Source organism: Elephas maximus, chromosome 7 (assembly GCF_024166365.1).
Source record: "Elephas maximus indicus isolate mEleMax1 chromosome 7, mEleMax1 primary haplotype, whole genome shotgun sequence".
Lineage (NCBI taxonomy): Eukaryota > Metazoa > Chordata > Mammalia > Proboscidea > Elephantidae > Elephas > Elephas maximus.
Window position 1 is genome coordinate 136,224,738 of NC_064825.1, and position 4,685 is coordinate 136,229,422.

Sequence of the window (4,685 nt, forward strand, 5' to 3'; positions counted from 1 at the left end):
CAGAATCACGGGCTGCTGTGGCTGCTCTGGAGGCTGTGGGGGCTGCGGCTCCAGCTGTGGGGGCTGCGGGGCTGCGGGGGCTGCGGGGGCTGTGGGGGCTGTGGGGGCTGCCGCTCCAGCTGCTGTGTGCCCGTTTGCTGCTGCAAGCTGGTGTGCTACTGTGTGCCAGCCTGTTTCTGCTCCAGCTGTGACACCTGGGGGGACAGCAAGGGGGGCTATGGCTCCTGTGGCTGCTCCCAGTCCAGCTGCTCCAAACCTTGCTGCTGCTGTTCAGGCTGTGGGCAATCCTGCTGCCAGGCCAGCTGCTGTGTCCCTGTTTGCTGCCAGTGCAAGATCTGAGGCTCTTACCACTTCCCTTAGGTGGCTCCCACAGACCTGGGCTCCCCAGGAAGCAACCAGTGCTCTGTCCTGTATTCCTGAATCTCACCTGTGGGCCCATCCTCCTCTGGCTGCCATGGCCTAATGTCCAGAGCCCCCAACTCCCTGAGGTCATGGGGGCCTCCCATGCCCCCTCCTCCCCTTTGTTTCCTGATTTCACCACTCAAGCCATCTCAGGACTCCAGACCCCACATCACCCGGTGAGCTTGCTGGGGGCACCTGAGACTGGACACCCTCTGATTCGGCCATTCCTGGCTCCTCCCCCGGGCCCTCCACCACTTCCACTCCATCCTGCTCTGACCCACCTGAACTCAGATCTGTGAGTGTTAGATCTAGAGGACCCAGACGCATTGAAGACACTGAGAGTCCCAAGGTCCTCTCCTGAGGGGGCAAGGGACTCCAGAACATTCTCTTCTTTCTTCGACACGGCCACCCCTTCATCTGTCCTCTCTCATTCTCTTTGTCAAATATTGTCTCTGGATCTTCTAGATAAATGTAATCCACACCTCCCAAAAGTTTACACTGCGATTCTTTTGTTTTAGTCTCTGTTTGCTTAGAAAAATGTACCATCCTTACATAGTTGCACCACACACCTTTGAGATACCCTCACCTCCAACCACTACCACCATGTTCCAGTCCTTGGGTCATGGCTTCACCGTCTTCTCTGTCTTGCAGAACACGGCACCTGGAGCCACCTTCTGCTCCTCCTCATCCTCAGTCTTGTATTAACTGGTCTTCCTTGTAGGCCTATGGATATTATCCTATCACTGACAGCGTTGTACTTCAGGATAGATCTTGAAGTGTTGTTTTTGATGATGAATGCAACACCATTCCTCTTCAAGTTGTCATTCCCAGCATAGTAGACCATATGATTGTCCAATTCAAAATGGCCAATATCAGTCCATTTCAGCTCATTAATGCCTAGAATATTGATGTTTATGCACTCTGTTTCATTTATGACGATTTCCAATTTTCCTAGGTTCATACTTCGTACATTCTAGGTTTTGATTATTAATAGATGTTTGCAGTTGGTTCTTCTCATTTTGAGTGGTGCCAAATCAGCAAATGAAGATCCCAAAAACTCGACTCCATCCACGTCATTAAGGTCGACTCTACTTTGAGGAGGCAGCCCTTCGCCAGTCAACTTTTGAGTGGCTTCCAACTGGGGGGTCATCTTCCAGCACTATATCAGACTAGTATTCAAATTTATGCACCAACCACTAAGGCCAAAGATGAAGAAATAGAAGATTTTTATCAGCTTCTGCAGTCTGAAATTGATCAAACATGCAATCAGGATGCATTGATAATTACTGGTGATTGAAATGCAAAAGTTGGAAACAAAGAAGAAGGACCCATAATTGGAAAATATGGCCTTGGTGCTAGAAATAATGCCAGAGACTGAATGCTAGAATTTTGCAAGACCAACGACTTCTTCACTGCAAATACCTTTTTTCACCAACATAAACAGTGACTATACACATGGAAGGAAACCCTTGTGGTGTAGAGGTTAGGCGCTATGGCTGCTAATCAAAAGGTCAACAGTTCGAATCCACCAGGTGCTCCTTGGAAACTCTATGGGGCAGGATCATTGTAAGTAGGAAGCAACTCAATGGCAGCAGGTTTGTTTGTTTTTAATGCACATGGACCTCACCAGATGGAATACACAGGAATCAAATCGACTACAACTGTGGAAAAAGACGATGGAAAAGTTCAATATCATCAGTCAGAACAAGGCCAGGGCCAACTGTGGAACAGACCATCAGTTGCTCATTTGCAAGTTCAAGTTGAAACTGAAGAAAATCAGAGCAAGTCCACAAGAGCCAAAGTACAACTTTGAGTATATCCCACCTGAATTTAGAGACCATCTCAAGTATAGATTTGACATGTTGAACACTAATGACCGGAGGCCAGATGAGTTGTGAAATGACATCAAGGACATCGTATGTGAAGAAAGCAAGAGGTCATTGAAAAGACAGCAAAGAAAGAAAAGACCAAGGTGGATGTCAGAGGAGACTCTGAAACTTGCTCTTGGATGTCAAGCAGCTGAAGCAAAAGGAAGAAATGATGAAGTAAAAGAACTGAACAGAAGATTTCAAAGGGCGACTTGAGAGGACAAAGTATTATAATGACACGTGCAAATAGCTGGAGATAGAAAACCAAAAGGGAAGTACACACTCGGCATTTCTGAAGCTGAAAGAACTGAAGAAAAAATTCGAGCCTCATGTTGCAATAGTGAAGGATTCTATGGGGAAAATATTAAATGAAGCAGGAAGCATCAAAACAAGATGGAAAGAATACACAGAGTCATTATACCAAAAAGGATTAGTCAACATTCAACCATTTCAAGAGGTGGCATATGATCAGGAACTGATGGTACTGAAGGAAGAAGTCCATGCTGCACTGAAGGCATTGGCAAAAAAACAAGGCTTCACGAATTGATCAAATACCAACTGAGATGTTTCAACAAACAGATGCAGCGCTGGAGGTGCTCACTCGTCTATGCCAAGAAAATTGGGAGACAGCTACCTGGCCAACTGACTGGAAGAGATCCATATTTATGCCTATTCCCAAGAAAGGTGATCCAGCTGAATGAGGAAATTATCTTTTTTTTATCATTAATATCACACGCAAGTAAAATTTTACTGAAGATCATTGAAAAGTGGCTGCAGCAGTATATCGACAGGAAACTGCCAGGAATTCAGGCCAGATTCAGAAGAGGATGTGGAATAGGGATATCATTGCTGATGTCAGATGGATCCTGGATGAAAGCGGACAATACCAGAAGGATGTTTACCTGGTTTTATTGACTAGGCAAAGGCATTCGACTGTGTGGATTATAATAAATTACGGATAACATTGCAAAGAATGGGAATTCCAGGACACTTAACTGTGCTCATGAGAAACCTGTACAGAGATCAAGAGGCAGCCACTGGAACAGAACAAGGGGATACTGAGTGGTTTAAAGTCAGGAAAGGTGTGCATCAGGGTTATATCCTTTCACGCAACCTATTCAGTGTGTATGATGGGTAAATAATCTGAGAAGCTGGACTACATAAAGAAGAATGGGGCATCAGGATTGGAGGAAGACTCTTTAATAGCCTGCCATAAGCAAATGGCACAACCTTCCCTGTTGAAACCAAAGAGGACTTGAAGCACATGTTGATAAAAAATCATACACCACAGTTTCCGTATGGATTGCAGCTCAACCTAAAGAAAACAAAAATCCTCACAAGTGGGCCAATAATCAAGATCATGATAAATGGAGAAAAGATTGAAGTTGTCAAGGATTTCATTCTACTTGGATTCACTATCAGTGCCCATGGAAGCAGCAGTCAGGAAATTGAACGGCACATTGCATTGGGCAAATCTGCTGCAAAAGAACTCTTTAGAGTGTTGAAAAGCAAAGTTGTCACCCTGAAGACTAAGGTGCACCTGACCCAAGCCATAGTGTTTTTAGTTGCCTCATGTGCATGAAAAAGTTGGACAATGAATAAGAAAGACTAAAGAAGAATTGATGGATTTGAATTGTCGTGTTTTATACCATGGATTGCCAGAAGAACCAACAAAACTGTCTTGGAAGAAGTACAGCCAGAATGTTCCTTAGAAGCGAGGGTGGCAAGACTTCATCTTACATACCTTAGACTTGTTGTCAGGAAGGACCAGTCCCTGGAGAAGGACATCATGCTTGGTAAAGCAGAAGGTCAGAGAAAAAGAGGAAGCTCCTCATTGAGATGGGTTGATGCAGTGGCTGCAACAATGAGCTCAAACATAGCAAGGATTGTGAGGATGGTGCAGGAAGGGGCAGTGTCCCATTCTGTTGCACACAGGGTCGCTATAACCTGGAACCAACTCAACTGCACCTAACAACAACTACAACAACAATACATATGTAAGTAAAGTAAATATATTTGTTTTCTTCCATTTCTTATCTCCTTATTTATGTAACAGAAGATGTATTCATATATTTCCATGTTTTTTTTTTTTAAATCCCCAAAATCCATGACTACTAATTTATATTGCAAAAGAGTGAATGTTACAGTATTTGGAAAAAGGGTCTTAACAGATGTAATTAAATTAAGGATTTCGAGATGAGGAAATTACCCTAGATTATCTGGGTGGGTCTTAAATGCTATCACAACATCTTTTTAAGAGAGTGGTAGACTGCAAAGGAGGAGACAATGTGACCATGGAGCCAGAGATTGGAGTGATGCAGCCCCAAACCAAGGAATGCTGGCAGCTGCCAGAAGCTGGAAGAGCAGAGAATCAATTTTCTCCCAGAGTCTCCAGAGGGAGCATGGCCCTGCTGA